Source organism: Octopus bimaculoides, chromosome 3, assembly GCF_046866305.1.
Source record: "Octopus bimaculoides isolate indiv1 chromosome 3, ASM4686630v1, whole genome shotgun sequence".
Classification (NCBI taxonomy): Eukaryota; Metazoa; Mollusca; class Cephalopoda; order Octopoda; family Octopodidae; genus Octopus; species Octopus bimaculoides.
The window spans coordinates 124,710,355-124,724,091 of NC_142930.1; the positions used below are offsets into that span (position 1 = coordinate 124,710,355).

General features: G+C 38.0%; 1 long non-coding RNA gene across 4 annotated transcripts in view; it reads right to left on the minus strand.

Annotated features, from left to right (window-relative positions):
* Positions 1–13,737, minus strand: part of LOC149136678 (uncharacterized) — a 56,111-nt gene that overhangs the window by 14,120 nt on the left and 28,254 nt on the right. For 2 of the 4 annotated variants that reach the window (XR_016241188.1, XR_016241191.1), the window contains exon 5: positions 3,272–4,375. The exons of 1 other annotated variant lie outside the window; for it this stretch is intronic. This is a non-coding gene — a long non-coding RNA (uncharacterized LOC149136678). Of the gene's footprint in view, positions 1–3,271; positions 4,376–13,737 lie in introns of those variants that run through there. One more of the 4 variants, XR_016241189.1, reaches the window with a different exon arrangement.

Genomic DNA, 13,737 nt, shown 5'->3' on the forward strand with positions numbered 1-13,737 from the left:
ATTTTACCAAATTTCCCAGTAAATATCATCCCATTTTGTGACAACATATATTTGATCCAGGACCAAACAGTTACCATAGCAACAAAGGCTTATGAAGCAATAATGGCTTTGTTGATAGTGATGAGGTCTTTTTGTATAAGAATAATTACAATGGGATCAATAAAATAAATACCAGCTGAGTACTGGGACCAATGCAATCGGCTTCTGCCTCCTCAAAATTGCTTGTCTTATACTCAAATTAAGAAGAGTTATTCTTATTAGCATTGCTGGTTTTTTTTGTTTTACTCTTAGTAATGTCATCTGACCAGATCAGTGACCAATAAATTTCCAGAATGTAATCCGAATATGTATCCTATCAATTTACAGTCAATAATCTTAACTACGAAAGGATATAATAGAAGACATAAATAATTCCATTATGGACTACTTCCGTTTTTTTTAAATACTTTCATTATTGACTGTCAAGAATATCATATTTGATGGAATGAAATATCCTCAGATATATTAGACGCACCTTAATTTCAGTGATATATATTCAGGAATATAACATTTCAGTGCATTTTTTAACCCTCTACCATGTGTGCCTTATATGCCATCAAATACAGTAAACTAGAAATATAATCAAATGAAAAGTGGTAGAGTTGGACAGCACATGGTTAAAATATTGTCAAATGCATCACCAGACCAAATAACCGAGGTCATCATGAATTCAAAGCTGATTTTGCTTAATACATTCAAGCATCAGGTGTAGGGCACTGCCCATGAACTCCTAAGAGACAAACTGTAGACGAGGGCCTTTAGTGCAAACTAGTTATCAATCTGGTTGCCAGAAAAGAAACTTCCGGTCAGATGGCAAATGAGACTTGGGCTCCAATGGTGGATTATATTCTTGTTTGTGGCTATTTTTATGTACAGTTGCCAAAAGTTAAAAGTGGTGAACGTGAATACCATCATGCTTTAAGTTCCAACAATTATGGCCAAACCAAGCTTAATGTAGGGTTGAGGTGAATTTTCTTCAATCCCAAAAGACATTCCGACGTAATAGTAGCCCTGGACCAGGACACAGTAATAAGGGTGCTAGACATCCTAAGTAAATCATCAGTTATTCGCAAATGTGAGACTATATAAAAGACTCATAGAAACATTCCGGCTTAGCGATCAGGAAGCAAGGCCCCAAGATATTGTATACTGATGGGTTAGGCGATTCCAAACCTTTTGAATAGATAGGATGCTGGCATTACTGCCTCCTGGTGAGTCACCTTGTTTTTTTTTTTTATTTAAAGAGATATTCCACCGTAAATTACCAGCCCAGAACCAGTCCCTCGTAACTCACACCAAGGTCAAGAACCTACAGGAGTTAACGAAAGCAGCTGGTGAACATTTTTTTTTTGTTTAGCAGTGTTACGATCAACACCATAAAGTCGACTCCGAGACATGATGAGGTTACATGGGACAATTTGTATTTTTACCACACAAAGTTCGGAGCAAAAGCTTCAAGAGCTGTTCATCATCGGCCCCAGGAAACCGCAAGGCTGGCCACCCTTAAACACCCCGGTGGCCAGCAAACACAATCAACTGCTCCCATACATCCACGATTGGATCTCCGGGGATTGAATGATATGACAATACATGAACTCAAGCTCTATCTAAAGCTCATAAGTAGAAGTCTCCTGGACATGATAAAATCTCAATCTTCTGGCTTGATAATCTCTTATCATCATCACACTGCCAATTAAAGGAAGGTTTCTCTAATATCATCAGAAACCCTGCAAAAGACTCCAAACTGGTTCACATTGGGAATAACATACCTACTCCCTAAAACAGTGATTCCCAGCCTGTGGTACACGTACCACTAGTGGTACATAAGGGCTTTCCAAGTGGTACGCGAGCACTTTCAGGGTAATATGCAATTTTTAGTTTGTGCCGTTTCCAATATTCGGTCAACATGTGATTAATGCTTTCCAACTCAACCAACCAGTAATCAGTACTTTTCGATTACTGGCATACCATTGGTTACCTTTTATTCGCTCAGTGTAGTGATCAGTGGCCAGATCTACCAGAAGAGGGCAGGAATTGTGAAACCATCCTATGAAGTTGCTCTCCTGGTGGCCAAAAACATGAAGGCGCATACCATTGCAGAGTCTCTCGTCATGCCAGCGGCAAAGATCTTGGTTAGGCATATGATTGAAGAGGAGGTGGTGGCAAAGTTGGAGAGTGTTTCTGTCTCTAACAACACTGTACAGCACCATATCGAGGAGATATCGGTCAACATTGCCGACCAAGTGTTTCGCCTCCTTATCCGAAACAGGACGTCATGGATGCATCATCGCTCAAAACACTGGCATCTAATTGACTATGTCATCATCAGGAAAAGGGACAGGCGGGACATATGTATCACTAGGGCCATGTGTGGAGCTGAGTGCTGGACAGACCACTGCCTCATAGTTGCTAAGCTCAATCTGCATATCCAACCAAAGAGAAGACCCCAAGGAAAGAAAACACCAAAACGACCGAATGTCAACAAGCTGAAAACAGAAACTGTCCAGAAATCTTTCTCTGAAACTCTGGCAGAACACCTTGAACCTATTGCGATAGGCAGTCAAGACGTGGAAGCAGCATGGGAAGCAATCCGCGAGATCGTGTACAACACAGCTATGGAGTGCCTTGGGCCAATCTCCAGGAAACACAAAGACTGGTTTGATGAAAACTGCACTGATAGGTGAGGAATCCCTCACCTATCCGAAACAGGACGTCATGGATGCATCCTCGCTCAAAACAGTGTCCCACATAGCTGGATCTTAAAGGCACCAAATAAATACGAGATCTCGCTTTTCATAAAAAGTTTTCTACAACACAGTAAGGAACTGTGCCACACAATTGTTTCCGAACCATGAGAAAATCTTGCATGGGTCAGAGAAAATCAAAATAGATTGTGGAATAGCCACTCTCTTTGCTTGTCTTCATTCCCTTGTCCCACAAAATGAATGGAACAAATGACAGGTACGAAATGTTTGACAAGATCATCTTACACTTACTCTACACTGATGATCTGAAATTCTATGCAAGAGATGACAAGGTGCTGAAAGGGCTACTGTTAACTGAAAAAATTCATTAATGACATCAATATGAAATTTGGCCTTGACAAGTGTGCAAAAGTTACATTCAAATGCGGTAACCTGATAGCTAATAATACTGTTACCTAACTTCATAATGGATCGAGGAAGCTTCTATAAGTATCTTGGAGGTAAATGAAGGGAAAGGGATTCAACAAGGTCAATGCGAGAGATCAGGAAAGAATATTATAGACATATCAGAATGGTCCTGAATACTGAGTTGAATTCCAAGAATAGAATTGCAACAATAAACTTCCTGGTGGTAGCAGTTGTCCAGTATAGCCTTAATGTCATGAATCGGAATATGAATGAAACTCAGAATTTGGACAGAAAGACCAGGAAGCTACTGACACTAAACAGGATGCACCACCCAAAATCAGATGTCCAAGGAAGCATATAAATACAGACAAGAGTGTAACTTCCTTGATTATGATGATGATGATGATGATGATGAGGTCACACAACCCACTAAGACAACAAAAAAAGCAAGACAAAAACTAGACTGTGGCAAGAAAAACCATTACATGAGCAATGCCCTAAATGAGCTGAGAAATCATCGTCCTCATCATTCCCCAACTCATTTGGGGTATTGCTCATAGAATGGCTTGTCTTGCCAGAATCTTACCATTTCCTACAAGCTTTCCTGTTTGGCATCTCCATCAGTGGCTGCAGAGCACTGGTTTGAAAGCCGAAATAGGACTTATCCAAGTGGCACAAGACCAGTCTCCCTACCCGGAACTGTTAAGCTAATGTCACTCATAATGGGGTAGACACAAAGTGTAGATTCTGCACTGACAAACTTGAGAGCATTGACCACATTGTTGCCAGTTGCTCAGTTCTTGCCCTTACAGAATATAAAACCAAGCATGATCAAGTTGGTCAATACATGCACGAGACTGAGATATTTAGGATGTGGTGATTAAAAACCAAAACTGTCCCCTTTGTTGCAGGTGCCTTGGGAATGATCTAAAAGGATACTGACAAATTTTTTTAACCAGATTCCAAGGAATTCAACATAGGAAGTTTATCTCCATCTAATGTACATGTGCCTGAGGTCTCTAGTTGAGACCCAGTTGGAGAATAAAAATGCAAATCAATCAGAAAATAATGAGAATAATAATAATGTCTGTACCATAGATACAGTGATTTTTTTTGTAGTCATGTATTGCTTGGAATAAAGGTAACTCCGTTTATACATACATTGTATAGTATATATAAGAAGGTGACAGGTTAACTAGCAAACTGCTCTGCTAAATCAACATCTGAAAAATAAAAAAGAAAAAAAAAATCAAGTAATGTTTTTATGTTGTGCAATGGACTACTTACAATTAAACAAACTAGATATTTATTAAACCCAGCTCTTTAATTTGCCTAACCGTCTACACAACCCAAACAGCACCCCTCAGATATACATCGCATTTAAAAGCACCTGCAATTTAACAGATTCAGTTTATATTAATGGAATTGAAACAATGATACATTTGGCATTGTGTTGTGCTTGAGAAGAAGACCCATCAAGCTGATGATCACACCTACAGGCATCTTCCAGTTTCCAACTACAAAATCCACTCACAAGGTTTTGATCAACCCTAGAATAGAAAGTAGAAAACACTTGCCCAAGATTCCACTCAGTGAGACTGAACCCAAGACTACATGGTTAGGAAGCAAGTTTCTTAACCACAACAGTCTTGCTTGCACCTGTTATCAGATATTAGCGAACAATACACCACACACACATACACATGACAGAACAACTGCCCCTCCTAGAACAAAGATTTAACACTGAACACAAGAGGTATCAACCTCTCTCTCTCACCACTCAAAATGTCCACAAAAAGCAGACAACCAATTAGAAACTATTTATTATCAGAAATTATCAGTTTTAGTCAAAAAAACTTAGCCGTCTTTTGTTCGTCTTTTATTTTCTGTCCCCAATTTAGCTTAAAGCTTGAAAAGAAGGAGACAATGTGGCCCCTATTAGAAGCAAGTATTTCAAATAATAAAAGTGTTAAATTATATTTCTTTTTAAAACGGAGTGAGCTAATTACATTTGTTGATGTTGCCTTACAGAAGTCACATGTCAGTTCCCCTTTAAATTATGCATGTAATTATATAAACTCTGTTGATTATTATATAATTTCACAACTTTAACCCTTCCTCCATCACCCCTAGACTCACCATCATCGCCATCACCATGTCAGCATGGAAAACAGACGATGATTATGTTCTATTTTGGATGGCCAACACATTACATAAATGGAGTTTTAAATGTTCTAGCTTTAAAATTGATGGCATGGTCATGGCTGGACCGTCTTTGATCATCATCATTACTAGTGTTGTTTGCTAAGATATGTTGTATAGATTATTTAGCCCCAGGTCATTTTTGATCATGCTGTAATCAATTATATTCCATGAATGACCTTCCCATTTCATTTTTTCCCAGACACAGTGTATCTAAGACTCCATTATCCAATGTGCCCTTCTTTTCTAAACAATAATGTTTGAAGGCAATTTAGCACTACCACTCCTTTCTAACACAATCAAATGATCACAGAGGTGCCATCATAGACATGGGTTAGAAAGGTTTGTAATGGGTCAACATCTCATCTTGCTTCTGTATTATGCTCCTCAATAGCCCCAAGCTCGACTCCTGATCCATCTATTCCTATTTAGTGATCTTAATCTGTTGAGAGTTTCCCACTCTACACAAGATAAATAACCAGTTCTGGGTTCAGTTCGATAGTGTGGTAACTTGAGCAAGTGTCTTCTACTACAGCCTTGGGCCAACCAAAACCTTGGAAATGGATTTGGTAGGCAGAAACTCAAAGAAGCCCATCCTGTATATTTGTGTGTGTAACTTTGTGTTTGTCATTCATCACTGCTTGACAACCAGTGTTGGTATGTTTACATCTCCATAACTTAGCAGTTGGGCAAAAAAGATCAATAGAGTAAGTACCAGGCTTTAAAAAACAAATAAGTTCTAGGGTCGATTTGTTTGACTAAAACTTTTTCAAAGCACTGAGTCAGCATGGCCTCAGTCTAATGACTGAAACATAAAAGAATAGAAGATAAACAAATGAAGCAACCGTACTGGGGCCTTTCTTCAGACCCACAGCTCATTCTCCTCGCTAACAGGTGGTTCTTGTTCAGCTTTCTATGCTAACACTGACAAATCTGTTGGACACAATAGGGTCTTTATGCACAGACACACCAATACAGTATCAGGTTTTCTTTAAAGATATTTTTTTCTTTTATCATTGCAATTAATAGCAATTAAACCGTAGTAAGAGTAAAATTATTTTATAATAGAGGGAAACAAATCTCTAAAACAACAACGAGCAGCTGTAACATTATTCAGCACATTGAATTATTCCAGCTGTTGAATGTGTAGCAATCACAACAGCTACCATCCTCAAGTTACACACATGTCTTCCGCATCTCAATAGCCCCTACTTTACATTCCTTTAAACACATTCATCCACACTAAATAACTACCAACTCCCTTCGGCAGGCATCGCTGACTCCCTACCAATTACCTAGCCACCCTCCCATTCACGTCTACCTTAACCCAGCAAAATGTTTTTCCCCTCACTGCACAAAATGGAAAAATGTTACAGTTCAGCTAAACTATTATTCACTTGGCTTAAACAAATCCTATCCACTCCCTTCACACTAAGGCACCTCTGCAAGCTGAATGGGACAAGCCCATTTCCTTTCATGTTTGGTACTGAAAAATATCCTTGATGTTTTTGGAGTTTTAGAGACCATAAAAGCATTTGTCCAGTCACTTTTAATTTCATTCAAATTCAATTTATCAAAACACAGGGAGTCAGTCAGGCAGCACTGGCAACAACTCACGCATGAACGGTGCTTATTGCCACAACTACAATTTCCATTTTTGATTTCGATTTGATTGAGATTGTGATTTTGATTTTAAATATATATATATATATATATATATATATATATATATAAAATATATCAAATCGAAATCAAAAATGGAAATTGTAATTATATATATATATATATATATATATATATATATATATATATAGTTATTCTCTCTGTTTATTTCCTTGTGTTCCTTTCTGTTGAAGAGCATAGGCTCGAAACCTAAAAGACTTTCTCATCTTCTCGAGCATCAAACTAATACACCTGCTTGTTGTTTATACATCTATCTTCTACCTGTAAATTCAACTATATATATATATATAATACAATAATAACTATATAATAATATATAGACTCCAATTTAAAGCAACATTTATATATAAACAATAGACTTCCATGGTTGCTTTATCTCTCTAACTTACAAAGCCTTCTAGTTTGTATATAAATATTATACGTAGTTCTATACACACACACACATTATTGTCAGTGTTTATTCCCCACTACTCTTTAACAAGCAGTGTTGCAGTAACTGAGCAGTTCAGCAAAACAGAATGATAGAATAAGTAGCAGGCTTAAAAAAAAAAATTATTATTGGGGACGATTCACTTGACTAAAATGACAAGGTGGTGCCCCAGCATGTCCGCAATGTAATGACTCAAAGAAGTAGAAAGATCCATATACATATATATATATATATATATATATATATATATAAAACCATTTTCACATCTGTTTTTCTCTGCCCGCATTGACTGCAAGGATGTGTCCTCCAGCACAGCATCTCACCATAGCTTGCAGTTTAACATGTGTGTGTATGTGTACTACTTTTACTTGTTTCAGTAAAAGAGTGTGGACCATGCTGGAATACCACCATTGGTGTGACTGGTGTGTTTCTATGTATCTATAAATATTTGTGTGTGTGTGAATGTTTGTCTTTATGCTTAGTTATAAAAACAATTTCACATTAATCTGAGGGGTTGTCCTATACTTTCGTAGAGTAGAAATTTATTCTTAACCAAAGAATATTATTGACAGTGACTTCAAAGTTTCAACCAGTTAAGCTATCATCATGTGTGTATGCATACACACACACACACACACACACACACACACATAGTGAGAGAGACAGCAAGTGGGGGAACATAATCAGGATTAACACAGAACAATATAATCACCACAATAGCTATACTTTACTTTTATATTGAGTACTTTTCCGTCTGTTTCTAAACTCAACATACACACCCATACAGGCACTCACAGATGCATGCAAGCACACATATTCATTCAGTAAGTAAAACAAAATAACATTCAGCATTATGTACAAAAAAATATATACAAAACACCATGGACTGTAGCAAGAAAGCAAACCCAACAAGAGGCTGAATGTTTATTTAAAGTGTAAAAAGGTGTTTATGTGTGCACAAGTCATTTGTTTAATTATTTATTCTAAAAACAGTTTGGTAATTCCAAATTCTCGACCTGGTACCAATGAGAGTAAGTCGGGATGAAGTCGGACATTTATAGCAATTAACTTTGCTTACACAGGTTGTGTATTTTACAGATTATGATGACAATCCAGGTTGGGCACTCCACAAATACTGTTAACCCCTTAAAACTAACAAAATGAGGTCAAAAGAGATTGTTACCTTGTTTGCTCTGTGTGTTTGCGTGTGGTGAATACGAAACAACTTTCTCTTGATGAACCACTGCAATCACTGTTTTACTCTTTTACTTGTTTCAGTCATTTGACTGTGGCCATGCAGGAGCACCGCCTTTATTCAAGCAAATCGACCCCAGGACTTATTCTTTGTAAGCCTAGTACTTATTCTATTGGCCTCTTTATGCTGAACCGCTAAGTTACGGGGACGTAATCACACCAGCGTCGGTTGTCAAGCGATGGTGGGGAGACAAACACACACACACACACACACATATATACGACGGGCTTCTTTCAGTTTCCGTCTACCAAATCCACTCACAAGGCTTTGGTCGGCCCGAGGCTACAGTGGAAGACACTTGCCCAAGGTGCCACGCAGTGGGACTGAACCCGGAACCATGTGGTTCATAAGCAAGCTACTTACCACATAGCCACTCCTACGCCTGTTTACCTTAATCCTTTAACATTTCAACTAACCCTTCCAGCTCAAATAGCAAACCTATGTTATGTTCTCCAATCCCATTATGGTGGTATGGGTTGGATGGTTTGACAGGAGCCCCACCAGGTTTCATAGCCTGTTTCGGCATGCTTTGTACAGCTGGATGCCCTTCCTAATGCCAATCACTTTACAGAGTGTACTGGGGTCTCTTTATGTGGCACCATTACCAGTACTTTTTGCATGGCACAAAATAAACAAATCATCAAAACCTTGATGCTACACAATAATTCATGATTAATTCAAAACAATATAAGTATTACAATTGAGAGAGTAAACTGAATGCTAAAGAGTTAAAATGTATTCTAAAGGAGAATGTATTTAGTTCTTATACCTCAACAACAGTTTTATACATATCATATCTGTTTAGCATCTGCTTTCCATGTTGGCATGGGTTGGACGGTTTGACTGAAAACTGGTATTCCAGGGAGCTGCTTTGATTTGATCTGGCAAGGTTTCTACAACTAGATGCCCTTTCTAACGCCAACCATTCTGAGAGTGTTATAGAGTTTTTACGTGCCACTGGCACAGGTGCCATTGACTTGACACCAGCATCGACCATGACTATGGTCTCACTTGGCTTGAAGGGCTACACAAGCATGATATATTGCCAAAGTCCTTGGTCACCTGTCACTGCTTCCATGAGGCCCAGCATGCAAATGGTACTTTTTAAGTGCCACCAACACAGGTGTCAATCAGACGGCACTGGCATCAGTCATGACTATGATTTCACTCAGCTTGTCAGGTCTTCACAAGTACAACATATCGCCCAACGTTTGGAGGGTGCTTTTAATGGACCAGTTACATGACACTGGCATCAGCCACAACTACAATCTCAAAACCAGCCATGGCTGTATGGTCAAGTTTGCTTCCCAGCCATGTAGCTTCAGGTTCAGTTCCATTATACAGCACCTTGAGCAAGTGTCTTTTACTACAGCCACAGGCCAATCAAGGCCTTGTGAGTGGATTTATGGAAGACAGATGCTTAATGATGATGATGATGATGATCAAACTGAAAGAGGCCCACTGCATGTATATATGTATGCGTGTGTGTGTGTATAATCATCGTCGTTTAACGTCCACCTTCCATGCTGGCATGCATCTATATATATATATATATATATATATATATATATATATATATATAATATAAACTGTACCATGCACATGTTTCAGTCATTGAACTGCAGCCATGCTGAGACAGTACCTTGAAGGATTTTAGTCCGTTTTTTTTTTTTGGGGGGGGGGGGGGGGGGGCTGGTACTTTTCCTATGTCACAATGTCATAAACAAACCAGCACCAGTTGTTAAGCAATGGGGGAGGGGGGCACAAACACACACACACAAATATATATATATATATATATGGGAGAATATACGAAAAAACAACAACAGACGAGGACAGGTGGTGTAAATAACAAAAGGATGTATTAGTATGACGCTCGGGAATACGGAATACACACACATACATACATACATACATGACTGGCTTTCATTGAGTTTCCGTCTACCAAATTTGCTCACAAGGCTTTAGTCAGCTCTGGGGTCATGGAGCGAGACTGAACCCAAAACTTTATGGTTGGGAAACAAACTTCTTAACCACACAACCATGGCTATCAGTGAGTGTTTGTTTACATTTGCAATGTCAAGTGTTGAGATTCAATCAGTGGTTTTCAACCCAGGGGTCACATAAGATTTTGTTGTTAAAGTCTACGTACAATAAATTGGTCATACTTCTTTTATACAATTCCTAATGATATTTAATTAAAAAAATATAATAGGAGTTTTTTTTAAGCATCAAATGGTTATGGGGGTCATTTGAGTAGAATAGGAATGAAAGGGGTCCATAGGCAAAAAAAGAGTTGAGAACCACTGATCTAGTGTATGATAGAGGGACAAACACAGGAGTCTTGCTATAGAGGAGATACATGACTATCCTGCACTATAAGGGGAGGAGTAGTCAGAAAGAAGGTTGAGATGCCAGAGCAGTGATATGCTCTAATGATTCCTCAGTCCACTGCCCAACACTGGGGATTTAATTATTGACTCTGGAAAGATGAAAGATGAAGCTAATCTTGATGGGATTTGAGTTGCGTGTGGAAGGCATTGCATTCAGATGATCTAACAACTAACTCTGTGATGTATTAATTGGAAGGTTAATGAAGATATAGTGCAGACTAGATTGGAAATAAATTAAAAAAAGATAAAGTTTAGTCTCTCAGACCTCAAAATATCTCACTTAAAATATCAATAATCCTCTTTATTATCTCAAAAGCCCTCACATGAAACCTCAATCTTCTCTTAAAATCTCAATAATTTCAGTTGTCTCAAAGGCTCTCATTTACAACCTCGATTCTTTTTATAGTCATAAAGCCTCTCATTCACAACCACAATCCTCTCTGTTGCCTCAAGGCCCTTCACTTAAAACTTACATCCAATCAGCTGTCTCAAAAGCCCACACTCAAAACCTCAATCCTGTGTATGATATCAAAAGCCCTGTGATAACTTAAAACCCTTTACTTAAGAGCTGAAATATTTCTATGGTCCCAAAGTCCCTGACTTAGAATCTCAATCTTATTTTTGATCTAAGGTCCTTCTTTTTAAAACCACAATATGTACTTCATTTTACTGTGTACTCACACACACACACACCTCCATTTTATTACTTATGTTAGGAAACATAGCCAGAGCTAGCTAACATCATACTGATAACTAAACTCAGATAGTTGTCATAATTCCCTTGTGTGTCATATATTTATATAAAACTTGCGTTTACAGACAATCTACACAACAGATGTTGGACCAAATGCTTAAATAAAAATTGCTGTGAAGTCAAAATAGAACAGAATTGATAAAGGAATAATTTGTGGCATCACCAAGAGAACAGAAGAACTGCAAATGTGACTTTATTTAAGTAGGGTGTGGTGATACTTCGTACAATACTTCTCACAGTAAAAATAAAACTGAAAATTGCAGAAAATATGAAATATTGTTTTAAATTGTTTTCCTCAATCTTTCAAAAAAGAAACTATCTGATGCTTCTATGCTGAAGAAGATATATCATTTTTTAATATTTTCTTGAGATATGGAAAGAATAAAGGGCTATTGTTTAACCCTTTTCATACCAACCTACTTGAGACTACTATGGCTTTATGATATAAACTTCCAGTTTTTAAAATGACTGAGGTTGAAGTTTTTCATCAGAATTTTAAGTTAACTTACATTCCAAACATCAAACAATTTACAAAGTTAATTCAATAAACACTCCATTATTTTGAAAATTATTTGAAACAAAGGCAGCAGGTTTCAACAGAAATATGGCAACAAGAAGTTGAAGTGATCTAAATTAAAACCTTTTTTCAAAATTCCACATCAATTTATGTTCTAAACACCAGTTTAATAATGAAAGTTATTTTTACTAAATTCTTAATTATTTTCGAAATTAACTGTAACTGAGGCAGTGGATTTCAACAGAAATATGAAAACATGGACTACAATATTTCAAAGCAGAGAAATGAAGTTGGCAGAAACAACAGAAAACAAGACAATACACAGCAATATTGAGTTAGATCTCTCTCTCTCTTGTTTAAGTTCTAATGACCTTGTCAATTATTCTGCTATGTACCAGTAGGTAAGTATGCCCTTTCTTTATGTAAAAAAGACATCTCATTGTTATTAATGCCCACTTTTCCATGCTTGCATGGGTTAGACAGGATTCGTTAAGGCAGATTTTCTATGGCTGGACATTCTTCCTGTTGCAAATCTTCACCTGTTTCCAAACAATCGAACATTCCCCTTTAGTCTGCACATATTTTCACAGACGACTGCAAACAAAAGTCACAACTGATGTGAAAGGTGAATTTGTTGAAAATTAGCAGATGATAAAGGAGACACACAAACTTATACAAACATACGACATACAACTTTCCATCCACCAAATTCACTCACAAGGCATTGGATGTCCTCAGACCAGAGTAGAAAACACTTGTCCAAACAGTCACACAGTGGAACTGAACCCCAAACCATGTGTTTGGGAAGGAAACTTCTTAACCACACAGGTCTCGGTCATTGCCTCCATGAGGCCCAACATTTGAAAGGAACTTTACCTCCATGAAGCCCAACATTCAAAAGATGCTCTTTGCATGCCACCAGCACGGGTGCACTTGGCTTGATGGGTCCTCTCAAGCACAGCACATCGCCAAATGTCTCTCGGTCACTAGTCATTGACTCTGTGAGGCTTTAAGTTTGAAGATCATGCTTCACCACCTCATTCCATGTCTTCCTGGGTCTACCTCTACCACAGGTTCCCTTCAGTTAAAGACCGGCACTTCTTTACACAGCTGCCCTCATCCATATGCATCACATGACCATACCAGTGCAGTCGTCTCTCTTACACACCACATCTGATGCCTCTTATGCCTAACTTTTCTCTCAAGATGCTTACACTCGAACATGCACACTGACATAGCATATATAGCAAAGCATACTGGCTTCATTTCTTTCAAGTCTATGCATGTCTTTGGTGGTCACAGCCCATGTTTCACTACCACGCAGCGTAGCTGCTTGCACACAGGAATCAAA